Genomic DNA, 19,277 nt, shown 5'->3' with positions numbered 1-19,277 from the left:
CATCACACACCAAGGACTCCATGTTTTGCAAACACACTCACATATTCCATCGACCCTTTAACTAGCATCAGCTAAGAGGCTTTTGTTTTGTGGGCTCATGAAAAGGATCTGAGTGACAGCCATTTGAGAATGAAGATTCCTGGACAGGCCAGTGTGCCCGAAATACCAAGGAGAGCATATTACCTTTCATAGCAGACATACTGGGCTTCCTAGCAGCTCCTAGCAGACAGTAAAGGAGGGGGCAGAGGGAAGGTGACAGAAATGTGGAAGGAGATGTAGTAGTGGTAAGAGCATGGAGTGTAGAAGAAACATTTTTGGGTGTGAAAGGCGGTGAGTGTAGGAAGCAAATAATCAGTATGACTGGGAAGGGGGATTTCTATGAAAGAAACTGTTCTGTACCTTATTCCCTTTTTATCTCTAGACTAGGTGTCTGTTTAGGTGATGCCTCCAGTGACATACAGGTTTTGCTGCAAGTAGTGTATAATGTAACAGTTTTGGCAAATGGGAAGCTGCAATCCTCCTTGGGAAAATTAATCCATTGAACAGAATGTGGTAGTTGAACAGTAACTCCCCAGAAACCCTACAGCAATTCACACAGGAAAAGTTTAGTTATAGATTAACCCCAGATGAGGGGGTTTGATTGCTTAGGCAAACTTGACATCAATTCAGTATAACTGAAAATAACATATTTTGTTCTACTTTTCCTAATAGAATAGAAACATTTCAGGAAAATTGCGATTTGGACACTTCATTTTCCAAGGGAAAAAAAGGCAAAACATTTTGTAGAACTTTCCTGACTTCCTCTAAATCAAACAATATTGTGTATAATTTAGATTAGATTTAGGACAAATGAGAAAATGACAGATAACTTAGAGTTTTCTTTATTTTTCATGTTGGTTTTAGCTTCTGTTCCAGCTCCTATTTCTTTAGTGTAGCTTAGTGAGTTTTTGTGGTGATTTTAATTTCATCTGCATGTGCAACATCTTGTTATCTGTCTCATGCAACAACCCATATTTCTCTCTCACATCGTCTTGATGTCTCTTCCTATCAGTCTCCCTCACTTCTATATATCTTTTTATTCTCTGCATTTATTTTTTTCTCTTTCTTTTTCACCAAATTGACCGAAAGTTCTATCTCATGTGGTTTTCTAGTGGTATTTTAAACTGCAATTCCAGCCTGCCATTAACTTCTCATTCTCTCCCTCAGAATCACATACTGACTTTTCTCTCACATTTTTAGAAAGCAGGTCCTTCAGTTTCCTTCCCTCTTCACTCCACTCAGCCATGATTTTATTTTTCTAGATCAAGACTTCTGTGGTTTTTTCCCTCAGTTATTTTTCTTCCAACTTCAACTTTTCCCCTAGGAGGTAGAACAAGATAGTAAGTTTTGCCCCTTGGATGGCATTCCTCTCTAAATGAGGAAAGTTATTTCTGTTCTCGATGGTGTTTAGTCATTAACAGAGACAGTTTGCTTTGCAAATATTTGTCAATAATTTAGTTAAATAGTAACAAAAATTAAACTGTTTGATTGCAAATCCAAAATTCCTTCTCCTGTAGTGGTTCAAGTGGTTAGGTCATACATAAAAGGGAATTTCAGGTTACAGAGTAAAATATTTTAAAAAGTGCTTTTTAAAAAGTGTATAGGCAGCAAGAACAATTAAAAAAATATTCCTATTAGAAAGTGCATTAACAACCAGAAAATAAAAGTTACAAGTTACCTTATTAATACTTTAAAATATATTTAACTGAAAGAATACACACATTAGATTTTAGGTAATACAAAGCTTATTTTTCCCCAGAGAAAAAGAAATCATGGCCAGAGTACATTAGTAGAGATAATTAGAGATTTGTTTCTTTTCTACCTCCCAAGGTAAGGCTTAATCCTCTCTTTATTGAGAGCCAAGTGTTAGTCAAGGAGCCTGCTGCACAGATTTGGAACTGGGATTTAGCTCATATTTTCAGTATTCTGGGAAGCAGCTATCCTATGAGTTTATAGTCTGCATTGCTTTTTATTTTATCCTGCACTGTAATGCCCTGGCATGGATTCATGATACATTTGCTAGCTTATATCATGATATAGTGTGAGGCTTTTCATTCATGACCAGTAAACCTCCAGAGCTCTTCTGTCCTTTAGCACAGAAGGGGATTTGTATTGGGCACACAATGAATGGCACAGTCTGTGAATGAGAATAAACCGATTATCCCAGAACAATTCTGCCTTTGAGCATTTCAGCATCATGTTGCCCCATTGTCAAGTGTGCTTTAAGGATAAATGCCAAACAAATTTGGGGTTCATTTGAGTGGGGCAGATATTAAGCAAGTTGGTCTTCTGTCTTTCTTATTTCCAAACTGTGGTTTGCAGCCTTGTTGTAAACTGGTTGGCTCTTTTAATTTCCAGGTTAGATGGGAAAGAGAAATGTCGCAAGGAGAGAAAACTACATGCTGAGGTTAAGTTTTGGGGTTTTTTTTAAAGGCCTAAAGGTTAGATCTACAAATGTATTTAAGTAGTATTTATGTGTGTGATGTTAAAATTTGCTCTCAAGTGAAATTTTGCACTGAAGGATCTGTAACCCACAGGTGACAGCTTCTCTGATAATAAAGTTCCCACATAGCATGTGCCCAGGGGTGCCTCAGACTTGCTGGTGCTGGAGAGCTCTGGGTCTCTCTCATCTGTGTAGGTCTCAATGAGGTTCATAGATGAGGTAACTCCTTCATAACTAGAAATTCATCCAGTCACCCTCCTGGGCTTAATGAACACAGGGTTCATGCAAAATACAGCTAGCTCAGAAACAGGTAGTGGTACTTTTCAGGAGAAGAAATATGGAGCAAGGGACACTCTGTAGACCTGGGAGAACAGCTTAATAATAATACTTAATAAACCAACCTGTGGATGCCTGATTCATACTTAACTGTGTCATTTGGATACCAGTCCAGAAAGAGAAGTGGATGATCTAAAGATGAGCGTCTCTGGAAGGGATGGATATTCAGTGGATGTGGGTATCCAGGTGACCCCATGTGACAGAGGCCCGTTCCTACATGGTGGTTTGAAGGATCATGTAGAGAAAGGGTAGAGAAAATGTTTTGCTGCTTGCTGGGTTGACTTGCTACAGATAATTTTTTTTTGTGTTTAAAATGAAGTTGACACAGAAAAGTTTTATTTATTATGTTACGCTGATAAAAAGGCAAAAATGGCCTGTAACCTCTCTTTGTTTGTCCAACAGCTTAATAATTAGAGCATTAATGCAGACAGTAGGTACACAAAGTCCATTTAATTTACTGCTTTCAGGAATCTGAAATGCAATGCCCTTATTGCCAGTCTATAAAATGTTCTAGTATTTTGCCTGCTGAATTCCCTTTAGTGAAGTTTTGCATGAAATGATTAAATATGCTTTGGACCGGGAAGAGTGAGTGTTTCACTTGCTAGTGAGAGTACTCTCAAAGAAAAGGGAAGGTAGGGGAGCCTGGTTCTTAGTAATAGTTAATGTAGGATAGTTGCCAGAAGAAGGACTGAAATCCATGTGTCCTCCCTTGTGCAGATCTAACCACCAGGCTGTAGAGGTTACTCTCTTTACATGCAAAAATTAATAATTGTGTCATTCAATTGCATATTTTCACAATGGGTAGAGGAACAGCTCCTCACTGCTACTCCTGAACTTGGTGATGTGTGGCAGTGAGAGTATTTTTTGTGGAGTTTTGCAGCATTTAAGGCAAAAATCTCCATGTTTGGTTGGGAAGTGGTTTTGTTTGTTTATAGGAAGTGCTACTATGATAACTTAGCAGTTTCCACAAGAACATACCTGTTCACCAAAAGCTTCTCCAGTGTAAATGGCATTCCTAGTCAAAAGCGAGTACATGTCACGCGTGTAAGTGTACCCAACAACTGGGACGCTCATTCAAAATCTAGCGGACAGAGGTCAAAATCAGCTTGAATAGAGTCTCTTTGATCTCAGCTGAACAACCAAAACTGTTTGCTCTTCTGGAATGAGCAGGTCTATCTCATTTTATTCCTGTAGGTTTTTTAAAGCGTACGGGTCCATCTCAAAGCAAAACAAACTATTTTTCTGAAACCACTACAAATCTTTGTAATAGCAGAAAGCAGTCTGTTTCCTGCCTTCTGAGTAAAAAGCATGCCAAAAGCTCCTGGAGTGTACAGGCCCTCTTTTCACCATAGGAATAGGAAGCTGTTGCGGGATTGGCTCACTGCAGAGGTATAACCCTGAGTTAGCAGGAAGGAGGCTTAATGGAACCTGAGTACCTAATTACCCCTCAGCTGTGCCTGGACGTATGAGGAACTTGTGGTGGCAGCTGGGGAGGTGGGTAGGAAAGACCTGTGAGAGGAGGAAAAACTTACTATAATGACAGGGAGCTGCAGGAACCTAACTGGGGGCAGGAGTTTTACCATTTGTGCTTTGAGTGAGGGAAGGCTGGGATCAATTAGGAGTTCTGCAGAGAACTGTGGTATGAGAGGGGCAGATGTATTTGATTTGCAGTGGTGTTTAACAAGACATATGAAAGTTGAGAGGGCTGTGCTTCTCTTTGAGAAGTGTTGGAGCAAGACCTTGGTGACCACTCTGAAGGAGGCTCACTCTTTTTTTGTGGTGCTTGCACTTAAATCTTGATGGGGGCTCCAGTTTGCACAGGATTTGTATGGCAGCACTGGTGTGGAAAGTTGTTTGCAGATAGAGATCAGCTTGAACAAAGGGATAAGTTGAGCGGTTTCTTGGAAAGAGGCTGATACTTTTGATGACTTGCCCCACAGATTAACCTTTTTTCCCTTCCTGAAAAAAGATGTAGCAAGGTCTATGCATGTCTTTGGCAGGGCAGTGGGTGCTACATAGCTTTGGTACTCGTGTTTCTGAGACAGTGCTTTTTCCAGTTGTTTTCTGGCATTCATAAACAGTGTCTTCTTTGTCCCTGCCCAAGTATACTGAGTGAGTGCTTATGGATTTCTTTCTAACGCCTGAGAAGGAGGCTTTTGAAAGTTTGCTTTCCAGAAGAGATACAGGCAGCATGGCTGACAGACTGGTCATTACCACTGGGAATTTTTGACTGTAGGACTTGTTTGCTCCATAGGCCTACCTGAACCTGGAACTTGTGACTTAAAAGGGCTGTTGGTATATCCCCCATATACCCCATCAGTCAGTGCGAGCAAGGGAGCTTGTTTTTTTGTCTCTATAGTTCTAAGTAGTTCAACTCTGAAAAAGACACAAAAATGATGCAAGGTTTTCTATTCTAAGATAATTAATAGTATCTATAATAGCATTGTGAGCAAGTCTGTTGGTTACCTGAGGCCTTTTTGTAGCCATAGAGTTAATTGCTGATAACATAGAGCACGTCTTCATCATATTGGTGTGGTGTAAAACCTGAATCTTGTTACAAAACTCTTGCACAGGACAAGTCTAAATTCAGGAAATCTAGGTAATCTCAGTGGCTACTGTTTGAGCTTGCACATTATCAGCTAGCTAGCTTTGCTAGATTGTTCTAGTTCAATTTAGAAGTAAACTAAAAATGAAGCATTTAATTTATTTAGAGAAGATCTATCCTACTTTTGTCTAGAACAATTTTCTCTTTTGCAAAAACAAAGTGCTCTCCCTGTAGCTAGGATATGTATTTTATCTTACCATATAAAGGTTCTCAGCTGCTTTTCCCCTTCTAACTTTTAAATGGCAATTTTCTTTCTTCACCCTCAATGATTCAAGGAGCATATATTAGAAATTGTGTTTGATTTCTCTCACAAACCAGGGCTGAACAAAGAATCATTGCTGTTTATCTTCTAATCATTCAGAGCTTTTGTCTTCTCCTGTGGTAGTGTATGATATTGAAATGTTAGCTTCTACTAATTGGCAGAACTGAGGTATTCTAATAAGAAATCCAACTAAAACTGGTTCATTAAAACTGGTTCTATTCTTGTTAAATATTAACTTTAAATTTAAATTACATGCTGGAAACAATCGTATTAGAAGCACTTCTATGATTAAGAAGTTATTAAGAGTCACTTTATGCATACTTATGTCTTATACTCTTATCTGTGTGTCTTAAAGCTCTAATGGCACTAGAAATAATTTCTCACAATGCAGCTCTCCATAATTCCCACTGGTATGCTGAAAGATAGCATTAAGAACATCATTAAGAGCATAGTCTCTCTATGTTCCCATAACCTCTCTGGTAATTTGCATGTAGCTGTCTAAACTACAGCAAAGTTAATATTTACAGCAAGTTAATACATTGCTAATAGAAATGTGAAGCACACTTATTCCTCCTGGTTATTAATATTATTGTCTGAGCACAGACATGTTTTCATAGGATTTGTTTGCTTGCTAGATATGCGCTAATGACAAGTGCACTCAGAATCTTGCTGGACACATTCAATTCGTAAGAGCACTCTGTCCTAAAAGCTCGATTATATATCAAGATGGGAAACACCTTCATGTTTCCAAATGTCCCTGTAGAGTGGTGTTGGGAGCAGTAGCAGGCAGGCTTTACTCTAGATAAACATAATGTATGGATTGTAGAGCAAAAGTGTTGGCTGAGTCCGTGGGGTATGTACAGCTCCTTTGGGAGACATGCATGTTCTGTGGGTCTAGGAGTGGGCCATGAGGGTACAACCCACACGCAGTGAAGAAGTGATTTCTGTTTGCCAGAACAGTTGAATTAGCCTTTCTGTACGTTCAGGCATGCATTGCTATGTTTGATGATCAAAAACTGGAAGCATAGATTTGGATGAAATTGCAGGACTTGATAAGCTGGTACTCAAGGCATGAATCTATTCTGCCTGTCCTACCAGGCTGCTGCTTTTATTTGCTGGTAAGGTAAGGAACTATGCTATAGTCTTTCCAGATGTGATGAAACAAATATTTTGTTAGAATAGAACATATTTGCATGTATTTGCTACAGTCTTGAAGTGTTAGCTTCCATCAGATGGCAAGGTGGTAAATTTCACTGATTTAACTTGCTTCTCACTGCTGGCAGCCTTCTGTGCCTTACAGATCTGTTTTTACTGAGACCATTTCTAATGCTCAAAAGTTGGAAGCAGTTTTAAGTTGTTTATTTAAAAGCTGTCAGAGAGCTGAGGAGAATGAATGTTTTCTTAAAGTAGCCTCAGGCTTCCCATCTGATCCTGGGCTGTGTTACTGCTAAGAATGGGGACCCAACTTAAGAGCAGAGAAAGAAAGTGTTGTTACTTAGCACAGCATCTAGTTTTCCTGTACACTGGTTGGAGCCTGAATGAACTTTTGCAATAATATTAAATGTGGCTTTTTCATCAGTTTCCTCAGGGAAACTGTTACAGAAGGTTTTAATCTTTTCTTTCTGACTTAAAGTCCTTCAGGACCAGGCACTAACGCTTTGTACGCTGTCTTAGCATGTCTTGAAGCACTGCTCCATTTGTGCCTGGGATCACTGAATAGTTGTATAATGAAAGGGAAAACAAATGGTAAATGACTCTCAATTGCTTTGGTTGTGCTAACTGCACTTAGGTATTTGCTTAAGTGAAAGCTTTTAGCAGGAATAGCTATGCATACAGAAACAAATTCAGGTTTTGAGAGTTCTACCTAAAATTTCTGTTTGCTTCCACAACAGCTGTAAGGATGAAATAAACAGAATAGTCTGACAGGAACCATATGCCCTTTCTCATGTTAGAGCTGTAACGATCAACTTGTTGTACATTATTGCACTCGCAATGAAATGTTTGTAAGCTACGTAATAAAGGCATTTGGCAGTTAGACTCTCAGATACTGAAGAACTCAAGCTGCATTTAATAGGAAATCTTTCAAACAGTCAGCTTGGGTCATAAGGGAAATTGTAATATAAGAAAGGTAAGCATAATGTTAATCAATAATCTATTGTAACTTCCTCTGAGGTATGTAACCAATTGGTTTGGTTTATGAATACACATAACCTGTGTCTGGAAATAATCCCCTAAATGTCTCTTATTTAAATGGAGAGGAAACTTATTTGTGGGGAAACTGCCTGGAATGGTTGTTCATTGCTTCTCTAGTATTTGATCAGGGTTTTGCAGAAATACACTTTTACACTTTGCTTTTTTAAATACATGGCAACAGAAAATATTGTGTATGTGAATGACTTTTTATGTGATTTCTTTAAAAGAACAAGTCCTACTTGTAAAGAAGTAAATCTGGCAAGTAAGGGCTAAGTTGTGGTACAGTAAATGACTCTAGCTTTTTGAAAATGAATACCTAGAGACAATAGCAGCATTAGAATAAGCCCCCTATTCTACAGTTATAATAAGCTTAAAAATGCTACCGCAGCCCTTGACAACACACACCTTCTTAGTGTTGAGCTTCTAATGTAATTTATATGACTGTCAGATCTGACTTTTAAGAAATTAAGTAGTGGCAAGTATAGCAAATTCTGACTTCGTTGGCATGTATATAAGCCCATTCCTCAGCTTGATGACCTGTTGCAAAATCTGAGAAGTTTTATATTTGAATACTTACAGGATATCAGTAAAGGAGCAGAGTTCTACTTTAGCTTTCCAAAACTGAGAGAGAGAGAAATACAATAGAGACTTAAGGGGAGGTGGTTTAATTCTGCTTCACTTGCATTTAGTTCTTGAGGGTTATGTTTCCTATTTCTTTTGGCTTTCCAGTTGTGCCTGACATTGTAGCATAAGGAAGGTTTATACAACTCTCGGAGCTTGTTCCCAAGTAATCTTTTAGAGACATGGATTTTTTAATTGATTTTTTTTCACAATCCTGTTAGAATAATAAAATGAAGGCAGCTATTCTTTACCTGAAGACATATCACCCTAGTGGCATTTGCCTTCAGATTAGGAACATAAAGCAGCAGGAGACTGATTAAAGCAAAATCTTGTTTCCTTGCAAATGTTACCACTGTCATGTCATTCTAAGTTCTGGTTTGTGTTGTTATTGACCTTGGGCGCTTCAGTGGTGCCTGAGTTAGAAAGAGAGATGGCTATTATTATTATTAATCAATACCTACAGAGGACATCTGGGACAAATTCTGATATATTCTGAAGGGACAATCAGGACTATTTGGAACAGAATGGATATTGGCAATATTACTTCCTGGGAAGGAAGGAAGGAAGCAAAGAGTGCCTAGCCTTCTATATCTAAATGTGATGTTGGTGCTGTAATAAGAGATCCTGAAGTCAAGATTTTTTTTTCCTTTTTTTTTTCCCACCTGGATGTCTTGTTTCGAGAAAATGATGTTATGTGACAGGGTTACAACTGAAGCTGATAAAAGGTATCATTCAGTTCAGAATTGCTTATTTTGGCACAAAAATAAAATAAAAATAGCTAATGCAATTTTAAAAAATCTTTTGGATTCAAAGGTAGGGGATAGGTAGCAATGACTGTGATTATGGGTTTTGAGATTTATAGCTCACTAGTTATTTACTCTCTAGGATGCTAGTGGGATCACAGAGCTACGTATTATTGGAATTTATGGGCAAATGGCAATGTAGCAACATGCTGAGTTGTTGGAAATTTCCATATTTGCTGTATTTTGACAGAAGACTCCGTGGAAAAGCATTTCCTAATTTGGTTTGGCTTCCTTGGTGCTAGCAGATTCCTTGTAAGTTTATGGAAAATAATTTTGTAGTTCCTGCTAGAATATGCAGAATGGCATGATGTGAGAATGTAAGAAGTTAGTATTTTTCATCTTCTGTAAGTGAGACTAAATATAGGCAGCTGGGGGGCAAATTAGGTGTCTGTGGAGGTGTGTTCACCAGAGATTCCAGAAATCCAATCCTGTTGTGCCACATGTTCTTTTTGAGACCTAGGAACACTAAGGCAATGTATGTTTCTATGAAGTAAAGGTAAATACACTTTTTGGAATGAATCCTGTTGAATCCTGTTCTTGGAATGAGTGCACAACAGAGTTTTGATTCATAAGCATTGGAGTACCTATCTGACCTAACAGTGCTTAGTCAGGGATGAGAGGGAAGGATATAAGCAACAAAACACATACATATTGCTTCTCCTTTTTATATTTGCCTCACCTTGAATTCTGAAAAAAATCAGGCATGTATAGGTGGTCAAAAAGCTAGACCATTGTTAATGAAAATATTGGAGCTGCTGTGTACTTTTTATCTATCCATTCTCACAGGATGAGGGAGTTACAGTAGGGTCACTGTTTAGATCCAAGACTCCATGCTGGTTTATACCCCAGATAACTTAATTTGGTAGAGTTAAGTAGGGAATTATATGCTGCCTAAATTACAGATACTTGCTATCCTTGTGTAGACTTGGTTTTTATTCATTACTGGATTCTACTCATGGCATGTTCTTACTCTTTCCTGATTTATAATGGATTCCTTTATTGAATTATTGAGCAAAACTTTTAAATAAAACATCAAAGAATTTTCGTCTACTATCAATTCTCCTATAGTCATAAGATATATCAACCCTTAGGACCACTTTCCTCATCAGAATACTGACACTGCTAGACTTATTCCTAAATGTGCTGTGCTCTAAAACGTTCATCCAATATAGACTTTTTTCTTCTAAAAGTGAAGTGATTTGCCTTATAAAATGCAGAATTAGATTACTTCTTGTACAAATATCTTCCACAGTAACTGTTTTGTTCTTTCTGGCCACCTTAGATGTGCAATAGTTTTATAGGTGAAGAAAAACAAGGTACTAGCAAAAAATACAGTTAAATTGCTTCTTAAAAGTACATCCATTACCAGAGTTGAGAAAAAGATTGGTGCTTGACTTGTAGCCCTTGGTCATCTTCATTTTTCTGCCTGTTACATACTGCTTTGCTTGGTCTAGAGAGCCACTCAATCCAGACTATGGAACTATGAATCGTGATTTTTTTTCTCAGCAATGCAGTTTGTGTGGAAATCAGAACTTGAGCTCAAGTCTTCTCATGGCCACTTGTGTAAACTCTGTGTTAATGTGTTTTTTGGTTTGTTTGTTTAATTTGTCTTCTTATTTGAATGCATTAAAACTGACTTTATGGTTCTGATTTCTGTTATACAATAACTTTATGCTACCTTTGAGCTTCTTGTCACGTCCATAGAACCAGTAAGTCTGGTTTTTTGCCTGGAGGGGACTAGCGTTTAGTTTGCACATAACAAAACAAAGAGAAGGCATAAAACACTGTTCAGTTATTCCAGAACCCCTAGAAATATTTTGTAGTGTAAGTATTATGCTTCAAGGACAGATGATATGAGGCTAGTGGGAACAGCATTCAATTTCTGAAAGTAAAGTATATGATTCACAGAAAATGAAATTTGAAACAGCTTGGCTTTTTTTATTTCTTTAATAAGTGAAATACCAAAAGGAATATGCATATTCATATTCAAATGTTTAATTTCTGTGGACGGTATTTAAATATATGTTTTTGTCACCTGGCTACTTTCTTAAAGTCTGGAATAGTCTTGCTAGGATATCTGAACTAGAAAACCCTTTTATTATGTCTTGTTGTCTAATATTTTACTCCCTCAAAAGGAAATCAACTGTACAAGCAGAAAAACTTATTAGGTGCTGATTTTAAAAAAGGGGGAAGGGACCAATTTTCACCACAAGCTAACACTTTTACTGGCAAGAGTTTTTTGTAGGCTTGGCCTGAGATGAGGAGGTTTTTTGTAGCTAAACATGATTTCAGTAAGTGCTTGGACAAAATTTAGAACAAGTGTAGGGCTACTAAAGTCAAAGACACCACCTCTAGAAGCCCCTAACCTACATTCAGGTGGAAGCTGGAAACAAGTTGAGGATATGATATAGCATTATCTCCTTGCCCTGTTCTTCTGCTCTTCCCTAGAATCTCCTACCAGTCCCTGACAGAAATAGGATACTGGCTAAGCAGTGCTTTGGTGTATGGCTTTAATCTGCTCTTAGTGCACCTTCTTGGAGTTGGCCCCACCTGTGTGTGTTTGGGCAACAGAAGGTCTTTCTTACTGCTTGGGCTTGTCAGTATGTTTGCAGCTGAAACTCTTTGAACTCTTGTAAATAACTGATTTTCCAACACCCTGCCCCCACCTTCACCCCCATTTAATACAAAAGTAAAGCAAGGGAATCAAAGGCAGTTCAAGATGTATTTACATACAAACTTCATTTGAATCCTGTGACAACCTACTTCCCTGACTGCTTCTCATACCAAATTCTAACAATAGGGTTTCTTTGCTTTATGATCTAAATTGTTTTACTTTTTGCCTTCAGGGACCTAGATATGTCTTTATAAATTAGGTTTTTATCTGTATCAGATGCTCCTGGCATTGCAGAGTCTCAAGTTTTCTATATTAATTATCTAATATTTCACATATGTAACATTTCAAAGATCTTTTTTATGCTTTAGTTTGCAGCATTTCTGTGAGGTACACTCCCAAAGACAGTTTCTTCTCCCAGTTTGCCCAGCTGACTGTAAATCTTTCTTTCCTTTGTTGATGAAATGTTAGTAAGCTGCTCTCAGGCACTTCTTAGCTTTCTATCAGTTACTGCTTCTTCCCTGAGCTGTTGAAAACTCCCAAATTATGCATCCGTAGTTCCTGCTTAATTTGCAAGAGCCATTAATTTCTGCCTTTAATTCCTATTCCAACTGGCAGTGGGGATTGTGGCAGTCCCAGGCTGTGCTGCAGTACTTGACACTTTAGATCCTTCTACTGAAACTTGAATGTCTTCAATTGCCATCAAAGATCTTTTCATCTGTGATAGGATGTTTAGGCCACTTACTAGGCTCCATCAGCATGCTGTTCTCTGATACAGAGCTAAATCATACAAAAGACAAATGAGAGAGGGGTTTTGTTATCTCTTTGCCATGGGATCTCCCAAACTTTGCCCAGGCCCACTTCTCCTGGTCTTGCACAAATAATGTAGCTCTGTAGTTAACAGTGGGTCAGAAGATTCTGTTACATTGTGGTTCAATGCTGTGATGCAACACTATTGTTTTATGCTGATAAAAGCTGTTCCCCACTCTGACTGTTTCATCACAGCTGGGCTTCTCAGCCCCATGAGGATTGCCGGCTTTGCAGCTTGGGCTACCACAGATCAGCTGGAGGTAGAGCCATGTTTTCCTGTATAAGTCTGAGGAGCCAGTTTATTTGCTACATTTTGTGGAACACTGTCTGACCACAAGAAAGGTAATGTTCTGTGTGGTAGTTGTGAGATGATTTGAGCACACTAATGTTTTCTGTACCCTAGAAGATAATCCAAGAGATGTGACTGCTCTCTAATTAAGCAGGAGAAAATGTCACAGCTACATACTGACTCGCTTTTTCTTCTCATATGCACTGTGCCCCATGCGGGCACAGTATTTAGGAACTGAGCATCAGATCTTTAATAAGATGTTCCAAAGTTATATCCTTTCCCTACACTTTCCTCAAGCCACCTCATTTCCACCCATTCGCAATCTGGACACAGTTTGATTCTGATTCAGAAATCAGTAAAAGACTGCCTCTCTTTTGTATTTGTGGAGATGAAATAAGAGTTCAGCAGGCAGCTCAGTGATCAAACATTTCTAAAAGCAAACCACTTGCAGAGGTGAGAGACAAAGGTGCTTCTGTCAGGGCTACAGGGAGGGATACCAGCAGGGAGAAGAGGAAGGGGAATGCTTGTCAGCCCCTATCTTCTTCCATACATGTGCTAGGAGATGAGAAAGCTCCTTGTCTTGTCAACATCATCAGAAGTCAGAAAGTGTTTGTGTGTGTGCACGTGTGTGTGCACTGCAAGGAATGCAAATATGATAGCAGAATTAAAAATTACAGCAAATCATAAACTGAATGTGATTTAACGATGATAACAACAACAACAAGCTACGTCCTTTTAGGGACTGCAACAAGAGGAAAGTTGTTAAGAGAACAGACAGTGCCCATTTCTGTGACGCATGATGTTATTCTTGGGGTTGTCCTGTGCAGAGCCAGGAGCTGGAGTTAATGATCCTTGTAGGTCCTTTCCAACTCAGGATATTCTAGGATATTTACCACTAGGTGCTATTGCTTAAGAAAGGAGAACAAAAGGGGAGAACAAGAACATGGCCTTAGGAAATATGATCTGTATTCCAGCACTTCATTAGAACAGGTTGCGTAGGGATGCTATATTTATTCTGTCAGCAGAGATTGTTTTTTTAAAGAAAACTGTGTATTAGATGTGATTTGATTTATTTTGTCTTGTAAGAGATGGATAAAAAAGACTTTTAATGATTCATCAAATTTACATGGAAACTAGATGTGATTTTATTTCACCTTTGTTCGGAAACTCCCCAGGTTAAAAATATTTTTGCACCCTGCTGTCAGTGGTGTTCCTGTGGGTTGTGGTCTGTGTAACTGGACATGTAGGTCAGATGGAGAATTTCACTTGCACTCTTAGAGGGATATAATGCCCCATTTTTCCCTCTACCACAATAGCAGAGAATTCTGTGATCATTGTCCAGCAGAGAAGTGATAATTAGGTAAAAAGAACCATGATAATGTGTTGTAGCACAAAGGGTTTTTACATGAGTACAGATGTATTGCTCCCGACCACTGAACCTATACTTCATGAAAATTATCATGCACTTGGTGTGAGGAGCACCTTCCTCATCTTATGCCATCTGTGCATGTGGACGAATATTACAGGAAACTCACTTGTACATCCACTTGTGAGTGTATCCTTCCTATTAAAAAAAAAAAGCCATTTTTAGATCGTATCTTGCAGTAGAAGATATTAGATTACAAGCAGACTACTGCTGAGATAATTCACTGTTTTCCATTGTATTTCTTGGGCTAGAGTTCTTGTTCCACCAAAATGCAGACACCAAAATACCAATATACTAACAAGATGGTATTCACAATATTTTCAATTTCAGGAAAGATTTTAACAAGTCTTTTTGTCTTAAAGTGCATGGTGAACATGAACATAACTATGAAAATCATACTGGTAGTGGTATGAAAGAAGAGGGGTTTATTTTCCCACATCAGTTGTCTTATGGATGATAGTGTGCACACTGTATTGATCTCTGACAGTGGGAAGGTAGAATAACCATAGGAGAGATCACCACTCTTTCATCTGCTTAGAGGTAATTGTATATATAATAAGCTAGGATCTTTTAGCATAAACAAGACCTCTGCATAAGGATATTAAAGAGGTATATACCAAAAAGTGTGCTGATTTTGGCTGCAATGGACTTAATTTTGTTCACAGTAGCTGATATGGGGCTGTGATTTAGATTTGTGCTGAAAACAGTGTTGATAACAGAGGGATGTTTTCATTGTCACTGAGCAGCACTTACATAAGGCCTTTTCTGGTCCACATCCCACCCCTCCAGTGAGGAGGCTGGGGGGGCACAGTGGGTTGGGAGGGGACACAACTGGGATAGCTGACTCCAGCTGACCAAAGGGATATTCCATACCATTATGGTGTCATGCTCCACATATACAGTAGGGGAAGAAGGAAGGGGCAGATGTTCAGAGTTTTGGCATTTGTCTTCCCCAGTCACTGTTATGCGTGATGGAGCCCTGCTATCCTGGGGATGGCTGAACACCTGCCAGCCCATGGGAAGGGCTGAATTAATTCCTTCTTTTGCCTTCCTTTTGTGTGTGGCTTTTGTTTTCCCTATGAAACTGTCTCTATCTCAACCCACAACTTTTCTCACTTTTACCCTTCCAATTCTCTCCCCAATCCTGGGGGTGGGGAGTGAGCAAGTGCCTGTGTGGGGCTTGGTTGCTGGCTGGGGTTAAACCATGACAGAAGAATAATGAACATCATGTAAGAACTAGGGACTAGTAGGTAAAATGGTCTAGCAGTGAGTTTATAAGTACAGGGGGATACAAGGCAAAATTAAACTGTGGAAGTCGTTGTAAGGTGCTTTGGGTGCAGCAAACGTGTACTTCAGGGGAAAATTCATAGGAGAAGGGGGTCCATCAAAGGCTACTAAACAAGATGATGTAGATTTAAAGTTCAGGCTCAGAGATTTTAACACTGTAGCATGGAGACAATAGCAATCTATCCTTACCATGTTGTTATATTCTTTTCCTGCTGGGCTAGATGAACTTTTGGCTTGTCCTGGCATAGTACTACTGTTCTTGTATTAGTGAATGTGGCTTTGCAAATATATGCCAAACTCACTAACATATCTGTCTTTATACATTCCCCTAAATAATGTAGTTGTTACCTTTTGTCTTCATGGAGTTTTGTACAAAATAATACAAAGCAGAATAGTCACTCTCTCAGTATCTCTTCCTGGATACTATGTAAATTAAAAGTAGGCTCTTGTGACAGATCAAAGAATTAAAAGCAAATGTGTGGTCAAGTGAACATAGGTTATCTTCATATTGGGGAATAACCATTTTAATCATCTTCATGATTGTTTTCTTGCACTCAGAGCCTAAGATTCTTCACTGTCTTCATCCTTAGGATGAAGGATTCTCTGTTTAAATATTTGAATCCATGGCACGGAGGTAACCTTCACCTCTATGCAAGTGTGTTTGGAAAATGTGCAATGCTTTGCAGAAGACTTAGTACTTTTCCAATATATGGTCATCATTGATTAGTTAAACCACTATCAGGTAACTATTGCAGAGGCATGATATTAGAAGTCTCCAGCAGTGACCTCTCTCTGGGTTGATATTGAACACGGGCAGGCATCGTCTCAATCTACCGATGCAGTATTAACTGAAACTCCTGCAGTCTCACTTCTCTTAGCTATACCGTATTTTGCACTACATGAGGCATTCCTGTGATAATGTATTCTGTGCATCATCCCTTTCACCTCTGCAGGCAGTATTTGACATCTGAGGGTGCTGCTAGGTGGCTGCAGTTGGTGGGAGGGCAGAGGAAATGAAGGGAGGAAACTGCTGTCCCTCTTTGCATCCATTCCTTCCTCTGGGCATCTTTACTTGATTCCCTCCTCACTGTCCCCCTGAAGGAACCTGATTGGATAGAGGCCTTTTAGCTTTTCTTGATGTAAAGTAGGGAAGGTGAAAGGGAGCAGAGAGAAGGGGTGGAGATGAATATGGCAGAAGACAACAGTAAGGTGTATACTGAAAATGTAATGCTTTAATTTGTTAATGACAGGATGTCGTGAACTCTTTAAACAGGTTTTGCTGTTTATAGGTTTGCTGAGATTTCATTGAGAGGGGGATACTTAAATCCTGATTAAATCCTGTAATACTGTGAGGGAAGAAAAGCTTTCTTTTTTTCAGCCAGAAAGATATGCAATCTGAGAGAGAACAATTGCTTGCTTTCTTGCTAGGAAAGGTCTTCACTTTCTGCATTTCCTAACTCTCTGCACTTTAAAAGGTAAAGAGCAAAATCAGTTTAACCCGCTAGAATCTAAGGAACAATCATATTTCAAACAATTACCATAAATTTGTTAAGCTTCTTTCCTCCCTTCCCCCAAATCTCAATATGGCAGATGACCAAAATGCCACAGGTACCCCACACTTCCTTCACTTGTCAAAAATTCTTGTGACTCATTTCCCATTCTGGCTAGATTGCTGTTAGAAGGTGTGTGCAGTCTTCTAATTTATAGTTAACAGGTCTATTATCTTTCTAATCCCAATTGTCGTGCAATAACAATTCCTCATGTGGGTTCAGCTGGGTACCACAAATAATTTCTCATAAGTTTACCGACATTAAGAAACATATCTTAAGGAATGAAAGCTTATTATAATAATTGTTTGCAGGTGTTAAATGAAAAGCATTATAGAAATATATATAACATTCTATTAAACCAGAGTCTCATAATAAGGGATGCATAGTGATAAAGAAGCCTACATATTACACAACTCAGAAATTAATTTCTTAGTCTTCCATCATTCAAGGAAATCACATTCCAATCAGTCAAGTGACATGAATTTTCATACTTACAGTAATCTCCTGTATGGACAGTATATCAAAAATAGTTCCCTGAAGAATAAGGCTAATTTTCTAACCCAGTCAACCCTCACTTTGAAGTCTGGATTGGGATGGTGATGGAAAATTTTCTGCAAAGGTTGAAGTAGTGAGCCTTAAAGCATTCTTTATTCTTCCAGTATAATGATGGCAAATCTACCCTCTCTCATTTCAACCTTTGAATAAGTCCCTAAAGCAGAAATCAACAGTTTCACCTTGCTGTGCTTGACTCTTTCAGTGCCTTTCTCTTCTAGATCTTTTGCAACTGCCATTAATTCTACATGACATCCTATTTCAAGCTTTTGATTAATCTTACAGAAGTGAAACTGTTAGCAAGGTCTTTCAATCACAGAAGCACATTTCTTTTGCATACATAACAGGCTCTTGTAGAGTTGCTTAATGAATTATATCCAAGGTTTGTAAAGGAGAGGTATGCTGGTTTGGGCAGTCCCTGCAATACTGAAAAGCTGGGAATATTCCCTTTTGCGGAAGGAGGTCCTATTCAGAAGGCTGGAGATGGCTATGCCTTTTTCCCTTGTGAGGGGCTCTGCAGCCCCTTCCTGGCTCTTCTGAAGGTGCTGATGCTCACCTCCTACTGCTGTGCTCAGCCCAGCTTTGCCTTGCTGTGCCAGCCCTGGTGCACCAGTGCTGTGAAACCATCTGCAGTGGCTGCACTGCTGGGGTGTCCTCACTGCCCGTGCTGGGGAGGGCGGATCAGAAGAGGTGATATGGCCTTTTGTGTGAAACCTTAGGCTCTACCAATACAAATAATATTTTTTGTCAAAGTACACTTAAATGCAGACTTAAGTCAGTATGGATAGCAGCAGTATGGATTGTGTTTTTTTCTTGGTGTTTCAATGGTTTCACTGAAGAGCACATTGGATATGCAAACCCCAAAGAACCTCCAGCACATAGAGAAATGTGTTCTTAGATGGGTAAGAAAACACTAACACTTACAACTTCCAGTTCAAGCAATAATGTGGAAAGCAAAGGATTGAATGAATTAACTCGCTTGTATTAAGATGCTAAAGACACTACCTTGCCAGCTTCTGACAGTAGCTATGTTTCACTGGCTGTAACTAAGATTGTCATAGAAAATCTGTACACTAGCTCTTATTGCCATCTTTTTCATATATATCTATAAAATTGGAATCTAAAATTGAGAGACCTGTGAATGACTCATGACGGTACTTGACATTTAAATGAGCAACAAAAAATATTTAGGGAACTCCATGACTATCTTCAGATTAGAGAAAATAATGGTAGTATCTGGGGAATGCTATTGGAGATCATTGCACTTCACAGATGAGCACACTTTTGGAGCATTGAAGGAGAATAAACAAGCCACAAAATGAACATGATTATGCTTTATGAAGGAACTGAAAGTATAGGAAAGTGCCAGTCTCATAATACTGCTTTTGTGGTATTAAATTACCTAATCAGATCCCAAAGTCCTGCACCTGATATTTTTTCCTCTTATGCT

At 38.8% G+C, this 19,277-nt stretch overlaps 2 long non-coding RNA genes across 4 annotated transcripts in view; one reads left to right on the top strand and one right to left on the bottom strand.

Annotated features, from left to right (window-relative positions):
- LOC108492649 overlaps positions 1-19,277 on the top strand; it is a 49,558-nt gene that overhangs the window by 16,157 nt on the left and 14,124 nt on the right. The window contains exon 1 of one of the 3 annotated variants that reach the window (XR_001873184.1): positions 4,225-4,312. The exons of 1 other annotated variant lie outside the window; for it this stretch is intronic. This is a non-coding gene — a long non-coding RNA (uncharacterized LOC108492649). Of the gene's footprint in view, positions 1-4,224; positions 4,313-12,932; positions 13,066-19,277 lie in introns of those variants that run through there. One more of the 3 variants, XR_001873182.1, reaches the window with a different exon arrangement.
- Positions 12,483-15,241, bottom strand: LOC108492658. Its single transcript, XR_001873185.1, has 3 exons — positions 15,192-15,241; positions 14,548-14,576; positions 12,483-12,693 (listed from the first exon to the last, which is right to left on the bottom strand). It is a non-coding gene; the product is annotated as an uncharacterized LOC108492658 (long non-coding RNA).

This window comes from Lepidothrix coronata, unplaced genomic scaffold, assembly GCF_001604755.1.
Source record: "Lepidothrix coronata isolate B3197 unplaced genomic scaffold, Lepidothrix_coronata-1.0 Scaffold0, whole genome shotgun sequence".
In the NCBI taxonomy this organism is placed as follows: domain Eukaryota; kingdom Metazoa; phylum Chordata; class Aves; order Passeriformes; family Pipridae; genus Lepidothrix; species Lepidothrix coronata.
Note: the sequence above shows the minus strand (reverse complement) of the source record. Positions and strands in the feature narration are given on the sequence as shown.